This window comes from Arachis hypogaea, chromosome 12, assembly GCF_003086295.3.
Source record: "Arachis hypogaea cultivar Tifrunner chromosome 12, arahy.Tifrunner.gnm2.J5K5, whole genome shotgun sequence".
NCBI lineage: Eukaryota > Viridiplantae > Streptophyta > Magnoliopsida > Fabales > Fabaceae > Arachis > Arachis hypogaea.
The window spans coordinates 111,261,797-111,278,881 of record NC_092047.1 but is presented as its reverse complement, the minus strand read 5'-3'; positions in this window follow the sequence as shown (position 1 = coordinate 111,278,881).

The following is a 17,085-nucleotide window of genomic DNA, read 5'->3' as shown; positions in this document are numbered from 1 at the left end:
TCAAAATAGTCTAAAAGGGTATCTTATTTGCTCAATCCATTACATATAATTTGAATTTATATTTATTTAAGTATTAGAGTGTCTTTTCAAGTCACAACTCCTGTGGGTGAATCAAGGATTTGGATATCCCAACTTTTAACTTTATCAAGTTCGTAGATATCTGAACATTAACTTATATTGGGATTAATTATTAGCATTCTGTGAAATTAACCTTAGACATATACGAATATTATTGTTTGATTAATTTCTAATTATCTATCATAATGTATTGACGCTTCTTCCCACAAAAAAGTTTTAACTAAAGTCGAAGACGTTTTGAATAATAATAAAGGGCATGTATAGGATTTTCGTAAACGCAATTTTGAACAATATTTGAAAGCTGGTTTTGGATGTTTTGGGAAGCTAGGTTTTGTAATATAGACTGGCGAATTCCTGTTATGTATGCAAATCTCTTCAATATTTATTCTTTGTGCCTAGATCTAATTTAAGCCCATTTATAACGTTAGAGTTCGTTGCATTAACAAAATAAAGTGCAATAGTAAAAAACACTTAAGTTTATCGATGTGTACTTATTTTTCGGTTGTGAAAAAGAGGACGCTTCTGAGCTAAATCAATCAGAAAATGAATCAAATAAGTTGAAATTGAGAAATTCAAAAAGTCTGAATCAAGCCCAAAAATAATGGGTAATGGGTAGGGATAGCAATGAGTCTTTATGGACTTTTTTCCTATTTTGTCTCTTTACTTAGTAAAATATCTTTCGTTTTATTTTCATCACGAGTCCCATTTAGTTTTCTTCGCGAAAGAGGGGATATTTGCGTGTATCTATAGATATTAAGTTTTGAAAAAATTTTAAAATAAATTTAACACAACTATAATAAAATTCGATACCATTCAATCAAATGTATTAAATTAAAGCACAATTCTAATATAAATTCAACATAATCAATATACACACAATATCTTTAACATACAAATTAAAATAAACTAAAATAAAAAAAATTTCACAAATGTTAATAATGAATTAAGATTACATAACTATAAAATAAAAAATATTTTCACAAATGTTAAGAATGAATTAAGATTACATAACTCTGTGTGTGTGGGATTTTTAGGTCTTCGTTATAGTTTAGTCGCAGATAATTTCTGCAGATATCCATGAGTGCGTGTTTTTTTGCTATCCCTATTAGAAAGTTAAAAATTGTGAGTTGCAGAAAAATAAGGTTGCACACAAATCGGATTGGATATAGTCAAAATTTCGATTTGATTCGTAATAAACTCATCGGATCAGATCAAATACAATATCACACTTTTTATGTTCGGTTCTAATTCGATCCGCACATTTATAGATCGAATATCGGATATATCCGTAAAATAAAAAATGTTTTAAAAAATTAAACTTATTTATAATAAATATTTTAGTTGAAAATATTTTAATAAACTTAACTATATGTACTATTTAATTATATATATATTATATGTGTTATGAATTTATGGATTTGCGAATATAAGTGTGATATTTGTAATTTGATTCTATTATTAAAGTGTAGATTAGATTCAATCGGATAACTATATAGAGTGGATAATATTCATAATTTATGCAGCTCAAATGTAAATAAATAGTATCAATAAGTGAATATTATTCGATTTACGTTCATTCCTAATTAAAAAGAAGAATTTGAATTCTCGTTTATTTGAGGTATAAGAACCTCCAAGGTATGCAAAAACTAAAATAAAATTGTTGGACCGTTACAACAACAATCAAAATAAATTCATGATCACACATTAAAGAAAGCAAATTGTTTCTCGGTTTAAGAGGAAGAAAATGTGAAGTGATGGCTTGCATTTTTTATTGTATTCCTTGCGACCACTCAATTTCGATGAAGGAATGATCAAGTATGGAGCATATAATAATGGATTTGGATCCAAATTTTGTAAGGATTTGGATATTTTAAATTTTGAATTTTATTTTTAGAGGGTAAAGTATGATCTTTTATCATTTATTTTATAAGTGAGATTAAGAAAAAATACGAGAGAAAAACCATTCAAGGATGAGAGATCACATTTTATCCTCTAAAGTGAAAATTCAAAATTTAGAGGACCTTTAAATATAGTCGATATTTTTTGGAGTATTGGCCCGTAATTTTTTGTTTCATTTAAGAAAAGAAATTTTTTACATTAAAATATTGGTGTTATTCTCTCTTTTTCTTAACTTATTTTGTTGGCATATTGATTTCGTCATTCTCCACAAATTATTTAGCTTCCTTTCGCTCTGATTCTGTCTTATTCCTAACAAATGGTATCAGAGCCGATGATTAATCGGTCTGATGGTTTAAAGAGTATTTAAAATGAAGTATCGAAAGTCTTTTCAGCAAAGATGATTTGGGCAGCGTGTCTCGCGGTGTGGTACGGTGAACGAATACTACTCTAATATGGTGAAAGAACTAGAAAAAAGAAAAGTTGATGTGCTCAATGTGATAGTTCACACTTGATGAGAGATTGTTAAATAGCAAGTATGAGAAGTGTAATGAATTAGTTGCACATTGAAGAAAACAAGAAAGAATGTAGAGTTTATAAGATGAGAGATCTATTACCTCAACACCTTAAGATTTTGAGTTGATATTGTGTCTTCTCATCTTATGTTCTCTCACTTGATTTTTTTTTCAAAATCTTCCAAACTAACTTAAGTATTGAAATGTCTAACTACATTTTGTGCTGCATGAGGTTACAAAAATTTTTCTATCTGAATAAGGTTAAGAGATCACAAATATTCTCATAAAAAATTTTAAGAGAAAATTAAAATAAAATAAAATATAGAGTAAATTATACTTTTTCTTCTTGGTCCTTAAATGAGCTTATATCTTACTGTGTGCAAGAAGAAGAGAGGCTACAGCAAGATAAGACTGAAAGTGCTCACATGGCTTCATCTTCTCAGTATAAAAGAAAGCGTGATACTACTGCGGATGTGCCTTCTCAGCAGAAAAAGGCTAAGAAACAGGATCAAGTTTCAACCTGTTTCTTCTGTAAGAAGGTGGGACACATGAAGAAGGATTGTACCAAATATGCCGCCTGGAGTGTAAAGAAGGGTATAAGTCTTACTTTCGTTTGTTCTGAGGCTGGTTTAAGTTATGCACCTGTTGATACTTGGTGGGTAGATTCTGCTGCTACTACTCATGTAAGTGTTACTATGTAGGGTTGCCTGTGGAGCCGACCGCCAAGTGATGCTGAAAGATACATCTATGTGGCAGACGGCAATATAGTTACAGTCGAAGCTATAGGAACCTTTAGATTATGTTCCACGAGTGGATTTTACTTAGATTTATTAGAGACATTTTATGTACCGTCGTTTAGACGTAATTTGGTTTCTATTTCTCGTTTGGACAAATCAGGTTATTTTTGTTCATTCGGAGACAATAAAGTCAGTCTCTTCTATAATTCGGATAATATTTGCTCTGGTAATTTGGTGGATAATCTATATAGGCTTGACTTAAATTCCTATAATAATGAAATACTGCAAACGGGTACAAAACAAAAACTAAATGAGAATTTGGCATCATTATGGCACAAACGCCTAGGTCACATCTCTAAACAGAGAATTCAGAGGTTCGTGTCGGATGGAATTCTTGGACCCCTAAATTTGGCGGACTTTGAAGTCTGCATTGAGTGCATAAAGGGGAAAAGGACAAACGAAAGGAAATTAGGTGCCGAGAGAGCTAAAGATGTCTTAGAACTGATACATACCGATATATGTGGCACATTCCCTATTGTCTCTTGGAATGGACAACGGTACTTTATTACGTTAATAGATGATTACTCTCGTTACGAGTATCTATATTTAATTCATGAAAAGTCCCAAGCCTTGGATGTTTTCAAGTCTTTCAAAGCTGAAGTTGAACTTCAACTTGGAAAGAAAATTAAAGCTGTCAAATCTGATCGTGGTGGTGAATACTATGAAAGATATGACGGTTCATGTGAGCAACGTTCTGGGTCTTTTGCTCTTTTCCTAGAGGAGTGTGGTATTGTTCCGCAATACACCATGCCAGGCAAACCTAGCATGAATGGTATTGCAGAGCGAAGGAACCGAACTCTTAAAGACATAGTGAGAAGTATGATTAGTCATTCTTCCTTTCCTGAATCACTCTGGGGAGAAGCCTTAAAGACCGCAGTGTACATCCTTAATAGGGTACCAAGAAAAGCAGTTAACAAAATCCCAGGTGAAATTTGGACTGGGAAAAGTCCCAGTATAAAGCATTTGCATATTTGGGGATGTCCAGTTGAGGTGTGACCTTATAGGCCGCATGAAAGAAAATTGGACTCAAGGACAATTAATTGCTATTTTGTTGGTTATGCTGAGCATTCACGGGGGGTACAAGTTTTACAATCCTGCATCAAGGTCTATTTTTGAGACGGGAAATGCGAGATTTCTTGAGGATGTTTGAGGTTGGGGGGGAAGGAAATATCAGAAATATTGCTTTTGATGAGAATTCTGTAACTGACAATGATCAGGTCCTTGTGCCTATTACTATTCAAGATACAGTTACAGTACAAGAGCACAATGAGAATCCTACTGTAGATCCAGTTACAGTACAAGAGAACAATGAGAATATTGTTGTTACTCAAGATACTGCTACAGTACAGGAAAATAATGAGAATCCTCCTCAACTCCAACCCATACAGCAAGCTTAACAACCTCAAGAAGTGTTATTAAGGAGATCCATAAGAGAAAGGAGAAGTGCAATTTCGGATGAATATGTAGTCTATCTCCAAGAACATGAGGATGGCATTGGTTTGACAGAAAATGATCCAATCAATTTTCTTCAAGCCATGTAAAGTCCTAACTCTGAAAAGTGGATCCATGCCATGAAAGAAGAGATGAAGTCTATGAAAGACAATGACGTTTGGGATCTCGTAGAATTACCTGAAGGTGTGAAACCAATTGGTTGTAAATGGATATTTAAAACCAAAAGGGATTCTAAGGATAATGTCGAGAGATATAAAGATCGTCTAGTCGCTAAAGGCTTTATTCAAAAGGAAGGCATAGACTATAAAGAGGCTTTCTCTCCGGTATCATCGAAAGACTCTTTTAGAACCATAATGGCACTAGTAGCTCATTTTGACTTGGAACTACATCAGATGGATGTAAAGACAGCGTTTCTCAATGGTGACATTGATAAAACGATGTATATGGTTGGTGCGGAATTTATAACTACAAACTAACCGGCAAGTGCACCGGGTCGTACCAAGTAGTACCTCAGGTGAATGAGGATCGATCCCGCGAGGATTGATGGACTAAGCAACAATGGTTGATTAATTTACATAGTTAGACAAATAGAAAATAGTGTTTGGGTCTCAATTGCATTAAACAGTAATTCAGAGAATCAAAAAACAAGCAATAAATTGAGGTGAAATATATATGGAAAAAACAGTTAAGGCTTCAGAGATATCTATTTTTCGGATTGACTTTTCTTACTAACTATTTTAATCATGCAAGATTCAATTCATGGCAAACTATATATGACTAAGCCCTAATTCCTTAGACCTTCTTAGTCTACTCTAACTTTCATCAACCGCCAATTCATTGGTCACTTAATTCCAATTAGAGGATGAAGTTCAATTCTAGTTTATGTGCCACAGAAACTCTAATTACCCAAATATAAAAGGATTATATGTCACGTATCCCGTTAAGTCCAGATAATTAGAAGTTTAGGAAAAATTGTTTTCAAGCTGTTGTTCCAGTAAAGAGCTTTTCTAAGTTATACAAGAACTCAATTAGAACAAGGGTCATACTTCCGTTCCACCCAAATTCATAAGATAAAGAACGAAAACAATTCTTGAAATATAAATCAATACATGAATTAAAATATAAAAAAATAGTATCAATCCATACAATAGACAGAGCTCCTAACCTTAACAGTGGAGGTTTAGTTGCTCATGGTTCAGAGAGAAAAACTAGGATTCTAAAAAACTGTAAAGTGCCGAATGAGGTCGAAGAGAGAGAAGAGCCCGAAGGGCTGATTCTTTTCCCTTTTATATCTAATTCTAATTAATATAAAATATATTTTTTAAAACTAAATAATATCTTTTCCTATTTATAAATAAAATAAACTTAAATCAAAATTCATTAAACTTTCTGCGCAGCCTTGTACGAGGGATCATTGGATTCATTCAGGTCCACGCTGAACTTGGAAATCCTCAAGTTCAGCGTGGATGAGGTGTAGTGCTTCCTTTGGAACTTTGGATCCACGCTGAACTTGGAAATTCTTAAGTTCAGCGTGGACAAGGTTAGTACGCGTCCTTTGAAGCTTTGGACCCACGCTGAACTTGGGAATTCTCAAGTTCAACGTGGATAGATGCACACATTCCTGGGAGTGCTTTTGGGCTGGCGCTGAACTTGAATAATTCAAGTTCAGCGTGGGGGAGGCAGCTTACATTCTTCACTCTCTCCATCCTCTGACCTTGACTTAAACTCCGCGAAATTTGTCCAAAATGCTACCTGAAATAACAGAATTGCACACGACTCAAAGTAGCATTCATAGTGGCTAAAATGTATTAAATTTTTATTTAACTTAGCAATTCAAGTACAAATTTACAAGGAAAAGATAGAGAAGATGCTCACGCATCAATGATACAACCAGAAAATTTTGTATCAGGTGATTCAAAATCTATAGTTTGTAATTTAAAGAAATCTATCTATGGTCTCAAACAAGCTTCCCGTCAATGGTATCACAAGTTTTATCAAGTCATTACCTCATACGGTTTTGAGGTGAATATCATAGATGAGTGTGTATACCGCAAGTTCAGTGGGAGTAAATACATCTTTTTGGTCTTATATGTTGATGACATTCTACTTGCCAGTAACGATATAGGCTTGTTGCATGAAACTAAGAAATTTCTATCAAACAAATTCGAAATGAAAGATCTTGGTGATGCTTCTTTTGTATTAGGAATCGAGATACTAAGAGATCGTTCTCAAGGTATTCTTGGATTATCACAAAAGAACTATATCGAAAAGATTTTAAGTAGATATGGCATGAAAAGTTGTAGACCGATGGACACACCTGTAGCTAAAGGAGACAAGTTCAGTCTCAAGCAATGCCCTAAAAATGATCTTGAGAGGACAACAATGCATGATAAACCTTATGCATCAGCACTAGGGAGCCTAATGTATGCTCAAGTATGCACACGTCCCGATATATCATTTATAGTGGGAGTATTAGGTAGATACTTGAGTAATTCGGGCATGGATCATTGGATAGCTGTTAAACGCGTAATGTGTTATCTGAAGAGAACAAAGAATTACATGCTTACTTGACAAACCCCAATTTGACGGTTTGTTTTGCATTGAATTTAGAACATTTTGATAACCTTTTGTCACATTTAGCCTAAGAATTAGCATGGTTTTGTTATCTCTTCCATAATTGTGCTTAAGTGTAAAAACATGCTTTTTAAGCCTTATTTTGGTGAATTCTAGTTTTTGTTTGATTCCATAAGATGCCTTGATATGTTTGCTAGCAACCTCAGGTTGAAATTAGGCATGGATCAAAGGAAGCAAGGAAAGAAGCATACAAGTGGAGAGAAGCATAAAAAGTCAAAGAAGCAAAGTCAGCCATGTACGCGCACGCGCACAAGGCGCTCGCGCGCACATTGCAGAATCGACCAGGGACGCGCACGCGTACCATGCGCGCACGCGCCGATGATGGCACATGACCTCATTAATGCAACACGTGCCTGGCGATTTGAGAGGTTTTCTGAACCCATTTTGGCGCCAAATTACTAAGGGAAAGGAATAAAAGGATGAAGGATTAAGGAGAAATCATCATTCATCACTTAGGACTTTTGATACTTTTCATACATAGATGTTAGTTACCAATTAGTTTAGTTTTGGGAGCTTTGTAGTTAGTTTCTAGAGAGAGAAGCTCTCTCTTCTCTCTAGGATTAGGATTAGGTTTAGGTTAATCTCTCTTCTTAGATCTAGTTTTAACTCATGCTTTGATTTACTTTTCATTTACCAATTCTTAATCTTCTCCTCTTCCTCCTTCTAGTTGTGTGCTTTAATAATTGTAATTCTTCATTTTGCTTTGGATATATTGTTGTTCCTTGGTTTTCTTTCAATAATGCAATTTGAGGTAATTCATGATAATTGTGATTTCCTTGATTGTTGTTGTTAATTCTTTAGATTCAATTGTAGTTAGAATTCATTCTTGTTGTGATTGACTATACTTTTCTTTTGTGCCTTCCAAGTGTTTGATGAAATGCTTGGTTGGATTTTAGTGTAGATTTTGTTCCTCTTGGCCTAGGTAGAGTAATTAGTGACGCTTGAGTTATCTAATTCCTTTGTTGATTGATAATTGGAGAGATTGCTAATTGATTTGAAAGCCTCTAAAGCTAGTCATTCCTTTAGGAGTTGATTAGGACTTGAGAAATCAAATTGATTCATCCACTTGACTTTCCTTTAATTAGTGAGGGTTAACTAAGTGGTAGCAATGAACAAGTCTCATCACAATTGAAAAGGATAACTAGGATAGGACTTCTAATTTTCATACCTTGCCAAGAGCCTTTTATAGTTGTTAGTTTATTTTCATTGTCATTTACTTTTCATGCTTCTTATCCAAAACCCCAAAATAACTCATAACCGATAACAAGACACTTCATTGTAAGTCCTAGGGAGAATGACCCGAGGTTTAAATACTTCGGTTTATAAATTTTAGGGGTTTGTACTTGTGACAAACAACTTTTTGTATGAAAGGATTAGTGATTGGTTTAGAAACTATACTTTACAACGAGATTTCATTAGTGAAATTCTAAACCGTCCAAAATCCGTTCGTCAAAATGGCGCCGTTGCCGGGGATTTGCAATGGTGTTGTGTTATTGGTTATTGTACATATGTGAATATTGTGAATAGGTTTATCTTTTGTTGTTTCTTAATTTTTGTTAGTTTTATTTTGTCCTCTCATTATGAATTCTCACCACTTTGGCTTTGAGTTTGGTTCTAAGTGTGTTGTAGGAAATGTGGACTTTAATGGCAACATGTACCATGGATGGAACCAACAAAGATGGGAAGAGCCTCAAGGAATTGATCACTCCTATTGGCAACAACCTCCGGATACTTATAGGTATAATTTCCATCCTAATGCATGCCAACTTAGCGGCTATGATGATTCTTTTTGTGACACTCAACAACCACCATCATATGCCTATGAATCTCATCCTCAACATGAACCTCAACCATTCTCACAAGCCTTTCATCACCAAGCACCACCCTATGATCCATATCCATCATATAACCAATCATCCATACCATATTTTTATGGCCATTATGAGCAAGAACCTCTAGAATCACCACAACCATATCAGGATTACCCCCAAGAACCACCTCAATACTCATCATCTCCATACCTTTACCAAGAAGAACCACCTTCCTACCATGAACCCTCCCTCCAAAATAATGAACCTTCCTATTCACCCCAAGTCCCAATAGACGATCCTCTCACTTTGTTACTCCAAGGACAAGAAGCCATGAAGCGGGATACACTTGAGTTTGTGACCAATTTGACCAAGGTGATGCACACTTTAGCCCACCAATGCTTGAATACTCAAGGTACTTCCGTGACCACATGTGAAAAGTCAAAAGAAGAGCAAAGTATGAAGGTGAAATTGGAAAACTCGGTGGAGAAAGAGGAGTCAAATTTTGTATTGGAGCAACTAGAGGAAGCTATAATCATTGAAGAAAAGGAAGAAGTGGTTGAAGATTTAGGAGATGTTGAAAGTCCAAGGGAATGTAGCATCATGGAGCACTCTTCCAAGGAGCTTGATATTGAAGTTGAAGAAGGTGCGCAACCTCCAAGGCATATCATCGTTGGAGACTTGGAAGAGGCTTATCAAGAGATGGATTCAATCATGGATGAATTTCTCTCTACAATGGAACCCTATCCCATTGGACATGGAGTTGAAAGTATAAAAGAGTGTGCACAACCTCCCATACCTTTGGTGAGCAATGAGAAAGAGAGCTACCAAGAGGAAAACGTTGGCATGGTGTATATTGAAATTGAAGAATATGAAGAGGTTGATCAAGAGATGACCTCATTCATCAATGAATTTCTATCCAAAATTGAATCGCCTCCCATTAAACAAGATGAAGTTCTTGAAGATAACACCAAGCCAAGTAAAAGGGAAAAGGTTGAAATTGAAGAAATTTGTCAAGAGGTGGAAATACACAAAGAAGAGCACAAGGAAGTAGACCTTGCATTGTCTAAGTGTGGGGAAGCCCCTCTTCCCAAGTCACCATTCAATACAACATTCAAGTGGGTAAAACTCCTATCCCTTAGCTTTAATTTCTCACTTGAATATGGTTTAATTGAAAATGATGGTCAACTTAGAGCTCTTTGTGGAGTTAAAAGTATAAGAGAGTTGTGCAGTGGTTGGAAACATCATTCTAAGCTCATGATGGTTGTAAGCTCCACATTCAAGAACAATGGTTGGTGTAGAACCAAATTGCATGGGTCTAGGAAGTTGTTTGGAAGCTTCTTTGAGAATTCTATATGTCAACCACCCGGAAAGAAAATGTATGAAGATCGAATCGAAGATGGGTGTGAAGATAAGATATGGGATCCCGGTTCGCTATGTAAAGACCAACTATGGGGACTCATATCTTGGGTAGAACTTTGCCCAAGTTTGATGAATATGGTTGGAAATTCTGTCAACCAATTGAGGAGCAAAGATCCTTGGAGATTCAAGGATGAGTACAAACATAAGCCACCATGACAATAAGCATCTCAAAATGTCCAACTTAAGGACTTAAACTAAAAGTGCTAGGTGGGAGACACCCCACCATGGTAAACTCTTTCCATTCCCTTTTAAATTTGCCTAATAAGTGATTTGAGTTACCATTGTAGGTAGATGTTTCATACAAATTTGTTTGTACAATTTAATTGTTAGCTTAGTCACATGCATGTTGTGTTTAGTAGTAGATGAATAATATCAAAAATTGCATTTTTTTGTGAATTCTATGATGGTTGAGTGAATAAGAGTTGTGAACACTAAGGGGAGCACCCAGCAAAAAAAAAAAAAAAAAACAAGGAGGGGCGCAGACGCGCACTACGTGCGGGCGTGCCGACTATTAGATCCTGGAAGTTCGCGCGGACGCGCACCTGCTGCGTCCGCGCCGATTTGCTGCTGCAAATGCTTGGGCCAAACCCCAGAGAGTTAAGCCATTTCTGGGCTAGCTCTCGGCCCCAGGCCCAACCCCATCTGCGCGAGCGCACGCATCGCGCCATTTCACAAATTCGTCGACGTACGCGGACGCGCATATGCCGCGTGCGCGTCCTTGCGCGGTGCCACCAAACTAGGCCATGGACCAGAGAGTTGGGCGTGCCTCAAGCCCATTCTATGCCTCAGGCCCAATCTCATGTACGCGTGCGCGCCTGGTACGCGCACGCGCCCCGGTCTAATATGCCACCCCACGCTAACGTGCACTGTACGCTCACGCGTGGTTCTCCATTCCCCTCAATGCACACGGACGCGTACTTGCCGCGTGCGCGCAGATCTAGTAGCGCGACTCCCAGGCCAGTCTCCAGAGAGTTAGGCTGGGTTGGGCCAACTCTAAGCCCCTAGCCCAACTCCATGCACGCGTGCGCGCACGGTACGCGCACGCGCCCTTCCCTATTTCGCTCACCCTCGCCTAAGCGCGTTGTACGCGCGCGCGTAGGATCCACGATTCTCTCAATGGACGCGGACGCGCAAGGTGCGCGCGCGCGCCTATTCAAAAATAGGGATAACCCTAGCTCGCGAAGCACACTGCGCAGTCGCGCAACCCCTCCCTCCAACGTTCCATTTTCCTCTTCCCCCATCCTTCACCTTCCTCCCCTCCCGACCGACCTCCGGCGAGCGCTCCGTCACCCCCGCCGCCGCCATCACTGCTCGCCTTCCCCTCCTTCTTCCCCCCTTCTCTCTCACCACCACCCGTTCTCTCCCTCTTTCTCACTCCTCTCTTCCTCCTCCCGGCCAAACCGTCACCGCGCCACCATCTCCGCCGCCGCGCCATCATCACCGCCGGCTACTCACCCTCAACCTCTCTCCCTCTCTCACTCACCCATTTCAACTCCGCCGCCCCTCTGCCATCACCGCCACCGTTGACGGCGGCGCAATTTCTGATTCTGTGGCCCCTGCTCCCGAATTCCCTTTCCATTCTTAGTTCCCTTCTGCTCCCAGGTTCCTGCTCCATTTCTGCTATCTTTGTTTCTATTTTTCCCTTTTTATTTGTTCAATTATGTTCGCTCCTAGAATTGCATGTTAGTTAGCTAAATTCAAATGTTGAATGTTAGGATTAGTTAGAAATAATTGCGGTTAGGTAGCTAGGACTGGATAGAGGATTCTAGGCCTGATAAGTGCTCCGTATGTGCTTACTTGCTGTTTGTCTGTTTGACTGTTGTATGCTGATTTTGAACTGCTTTTTATGCACTTCTTGTTGCCTGAATGCTGTACCACTGCTGCTGTGCTTAATTGATGCTGCTTTCTTATTGTTTGTGCTATTCTGCTATCCGGGAACGTCCAATTTTAAGCCGGAATGCTGCCCGATTTTCAAGGAAATTAGTTTCCTTTTGACCTTCATTTCAGTTTTGGGCAAATTTCCGTTTCCTTTTTGACTTCCCGGATTTGCACAGTCATCGTGAACATGAACCGCAATTTCTCGTTCAATTGAGCCTATATATCATCATATCACTAATCCACTTTTCTAACTCACTAATTTCTTTCACCATTTTACTTACACTCACTTTTAACCCTCTTTAACAATTCTTTCATGAATATAATGATATTAGTGCCTTTTGCATATGAGGTGTTATCTTTAATGAGGATTACGGTTTTTGGTTCATTCACCTATGCTTACTTGTTCACTTTTACATATTCAATGCAACATCATGACTGCTCTTTGATAATGGTATCCTGAAAATGTCTTCTTTGTTACATGCTACATGTTTTATATCTTCTATCCCATTTTTTTTCAGGATGTCGGATAAAGGCAAAGCCATAGCCACCGCCTCCAAAAAGAGAAAACACTCTACCCCCTCCATTCCTTCCATCTACAAGAACTATGCTAGGAACCCATTGCAGGACGAGGATAAAGAGAATCAGCAGTTGCCTTCTACCAATCCGGGCAAATTCCCCAATCTCTACTGTGAGCTTCGGTTCTCTAGATATCGAACCACGAAGCTGAATATTGAGAAAAAGTTGCTCCTACCTAATGATGTGAGACGGCGCATTAATGGTCGGATCCTTGAGTTAGGTATTGACTTTGTTGACCGGGATTTGGGTGACATTAATATATCTTGGGTGAAGGAATTCTACTGCAACTTCTTCCGTCCGACCTTGGATTCAGTTCAGGTGGGGGGTAGAGAGATTCTGCTCACCGAGACCACCATTGGGGAGGCACTACATTGCCGACACATTCCACATGACCAGTGTGCCCATCATCAGGCTGAGATAGCCATCCATACCATGACTTTTGATTATGAGGCGCTTCGGCGCGTGATTGGGATACCGGAGGCTTCATGGGTTATGGATGCGGGCAACACCAAGCCAAAGGGGATGTTATTCACTCATTTGACTAGGGAGGCCAGGACTTGGCAGATGATCTTCGCCCACTACGTCCTGCCTACCACCCACTTTTCTGAGGTCCCCATGGAGATGCTTTTGCTGATAGGGTGTGTTATGGAGGGGAAGGATGTCTCCTTCCCTAGACTTATCCGACAGTGCATGTGGCGGGCGCATATTCGTGGCCTACTTCCATTTCCTACATTGGTCACGAGTATGGCGGCCTTAGCTGATGTCCCATGGTCAGATGATGATGTGCGACCACCACCCGCTGATGCAGATGACAGGGAGATTACTATCCCCTGGGGTGTTTGGGTGCACGAGAAGCCACCTGCTAGCCGCCGCTCTCGGGCTAGAGCTGTCATCGGGACACCTTCACCACCAGCCCCTGTAGCTGGCCCATCATCCTCTACAGCCGCAGCTCCTCCACCATCTACAGACCCTCCAGCAGCACCTGAGCCTACCTATCTCCTGGTCCAGCGTCTCTTCCGGTTCTTAGAGCGAGAGCGACACCATGTCAGACGCCGTTTGGATCGGATGGACCAGGCACTTATCTCTCTAGGCGCTGAGCTACCTCCGCTTCCCGATTCTCCGGCCTCCGATGAGCAGGAGCATCAGGAGGAGGACGCGGAGGCACCAGCTCAGCAGGATGCCCCTGACACTACCGCGCCAGCACACATGGAGGCACCACCTCAGACACAGGAGACTCAGCCGGTCCCACAGCCACAGTCAGAGCCAGAGCCTATCGTTGTACCTCCCACTGATCCTCCGGTTTAGCATCGAGGACGATGCTTGATTTTAAGTGTGGGGAGGGCACCGGTAGCGTTATCTGGGAACCGGTGAACTTTTTCGGCCTAGTTATCTCATTTTGCACATTTTGTATATATTTTGATGCATTTCTAGTTTGCTTTGGATACTTTTATTGCTTATTTTGGATTTTAGATATTTTGATGCTTTTGGATATTTTTAGATATTTTGGATGATAGATTCCATATTTTAGTTTGATTTTTCTTTATACATTTTTGCATATCTCCTTTTGTATATTCTCCTTTTAGTTTGTGGTTGTGATTAGAAATCATGTTTTAAGTGAAACTTAGTCACCCTTTTTGCATAAGAAATTGGTTTTGAGTGAAAAAGAAAAGGGTAAACTAAGAAAATTTTTTGAATTTTTCAATCACAACAATGCTTAGTCAAACATTGAGGTTTTTCAAGAAGTTTAAATATAGGGCATTAACCCAATTGATTGAAAGAAAATTTTTGAAACTTGCTTGAAATTCATACCTTGTGAAGCATGTATTGAATTGAGAACACAAGCTTGTGAGACTTGAGCCTATTGATGTGGTTACATTTTATAACCACTTATTTTCCATTCTTGTGTGAAATTGTTCTCTTTCCATGATTGTGATCCTTAATTTGCTTGATTCTATATATCCGTTTAATTCTTGTGTTTGTGCATTTATATGATTGAGGCCATCATTTCATTTAGCTCACTTACCCAAATAGCCTACCTTTTATCTTCCATTGTTAGCCAAATTTGAGCCTACGATTAACCCACTTGTTCTTAATTTAGCACATTACAAGCCTTAAAGCGAAAAACAATAAATGTCCTTAATTTGGATCTTTGATTAGCTTAGGCTAGTGTGTGTGTGTCATTTAAGTGTGGGAAATCTTGGGACATTGGGAGAATAAAAGGGTAGTTTTGTAATTTTTGTTGTAAATATTGGGAATTGGGTACATGCTCATGTATTGATTAAATGTATAGACCTTATGCATTGATGTTCTTGTATATAGAAAGAAAAAAAAATGAGAAAAACAAAAGAAAAAGAAAAGAAAAAATAATATGGAAAAGAAAAAAAAAATAGAAAAAAAAAGAAGAAAAAAAAATAATAAAAAGGGGACAAAATGCCCCAAGGCAAGGTCCAATAAAATCAATGCATAAGTGTTGTGAAATGAAAAAGAAAATGCATGAGTATGTGAAAAGGTGAAAAATGGGTAGTTAGATTAGAACTTATTTGTATAGGTCATTAATTAGGTTGGGTGGGAAAGTCTATGCTAATCAAAGACTCAAATTCTAGCCCACTTGACCATAAATGATCCTACCTTGACCCTAACCCCATTACAACCTAAATGAAAGACCTCATGATGAATGTATGCATGCATTGAATAGGTGTTGATTGTTAGAAGAAAATCAAATTTTGGAAAACATGATTAGAAGAGAATTGAGTGAATTAACCCTTAAACACTTGAGTGAATAGAGCGGATACACATCCGGTGAGGGTTCAAAAGTTCAATCACATGTGTTCACCCACATTATCTATATTCTTGCAAGTTTGAACTCCTTTTAACAATTCAATACAATTGTGGTTTGGACTTGGTCCTTATTACTTAGCTCTTGTACTTACACATGCTCTCTTGGGAATTGATTTGTTTGAACTAAGCATTTCCAATTGCTTTAGATAGTTGCATTTAGATAGGACTCATATAGTTTAGTTGCATTCAATAAATGTCATGCCCCTTAGTTCCTTCTTATTTTAGCATGAGGACATGCTAAGGCTTAAGTGTGGGGAGGTTGACAAACCCCAATTTGACGGTTTGTTTTGCATTGAATTTAGAACATTTTGATAACCTTTTGTCACATTTAGCCTAAGAATTAGCATGGTTTTGTTATCTCTTCCATAATTGTACTTAAGTGTAAAAACATGCTTTTTAAGCCTTATTTTGGTGAATTCTAGTTTTTGTTTGATTCCATAAGATGCCTTGATATGTTTGCTAGCAACCTCAGGTTGAAATTAGGCATGGATCAAAGGAAGCAAGGAAAGAAGCATACAAGTGGAGAGAAGCATAAAAAGTCAAAGAAGCAAAGTCAGCCATGTACGCGCACGCGCACAAGGCGCTCGCGCGCACATTGCAGAATCGACCAGGGACGCGCACGCGTACCATGCGCGCACGCGCCGATGATGGCACATGACCTCATTAATGCAACACGTGCCTGGCGATTTGAGAGGTTTTCTGAACCCATTTTGGCGCCAAATTACTAAGGGAAAGGAATAAAAGGATGAAGGATTAAGGAGAAATCATCATTCATCACTTAGGACTTTTGATACTTTTCATACTTAGATGTTAGTTACCAATTAGTTTAGTTTTGGGAGCTTTGTAGTTAGTTTCTAGAGAGAGAAGCTCTCTCTTCTCTCTAGGATTAGGATTAGGTTTAGGTTAATCTCTCTTCTTAGATCTAGTTTTAACTCATGCTTTGATTTACTTTTCATTTACCAATTCTTAATCTTCTCCTCTTCCTCCTTCTAGTTGTGTGCTTTAATAATTGTAATTCTTCATTTTGCTTTGGATATATTGTTGTTCCTTGGTTTTCTTTCAATAATGCAATTTGAGGTAATTCATGATAATTGTGATTTCCTTGATTGTTGTTGTTAATTCTTTAGATTCAATTGTAGTTAGAATTCATTCTTGTTGTGATTGACTATACTTTTCTTTTGTGCCTTCCAA